The 595-nt window shown below is 44.0% G+C and overlaps 1 non-coding gene across 1 annotated transcript; it reads left to right on the top strand.

Moving 5' to 3' along the window:
• The first annotated feature begins 249 nt into the window (after nt 1–249).
• LOC141675540 (small nucleolar RNA R71) lies at nt 250–356 on the top strand. The gene has a single exon (XR_012556188.1). It is a non-coding gene; the product is annotated as a small nucleolar RNA R71 (small nucleolar RNA).
• Nucleotides 357–595: the final 239 nt, after the last annotated feature.

The raw sequence follows: 595 nt of genomic DNA, 5'->3' as shown, positions 1-595 counted from the left end.
TTCATCGTCAAAGCCTTAAGTTGGGCAGCTATAACAGTTGCTGCATTCAACTCCAAAATTTCTGCTACTATACCCTGAGTTAGCCTCTGAGAAGGATTCTGGTATTCATTAGCAGCCATCAGTTCGATCAATTCATAAGCTTCATTGTAGCTCTTAGCCCACAAGGCTCCTCCTGATGTTGTATCGAGCATGGGTCTAGAAGTAGCACCCAATCCATTGTGGAAATAGTTTATAATTATCCAGTCAGGCATGCCATGGTGTGGGCACTTCCTTAGCATCTCCTTATATCGATCCCAAGCCTCACACAGAGATTCTCCAGTTTGCTGTGCAAACTGAGTAAGAGCATTCCTGATTACAGCAGTCTTCGCCATAGGAAAGAATTTAGTGAGAAACTTTTGAGCAAGATCCTCCCATATGGTGATAGACCCTGGTGGTAGAGAATGTAACCAGCACTTTGCCTTATCCCTCAGAGAAAATAGGAAGAGTCGCAGCTTGATAGCATATTCAGTCACCCCACTGAACTTGAAAGTGTCGCAGATCTCGATGAAATACCTGATGAGCATATTGGGGTCTTCTATAGCAGAACCCCCAAACT

Source organism: Apium graveolens, chromosome 7 (genome assembly GCF_009905375.1).
Source record: "Apium graveolens cultivar Ventura chromosome 7, ASM990537v1, whole genome shotgun sequence".
Taxonomy (NCBI): Eukaryota; Viridiplantae; Streptophyta; class Magnoliopsida; order Apiales; family Apiaceae; genus Apium; species Apium graveolens.
This window is presented reverse-complemented; position numbering and strand designations above follow the sequence as displayed.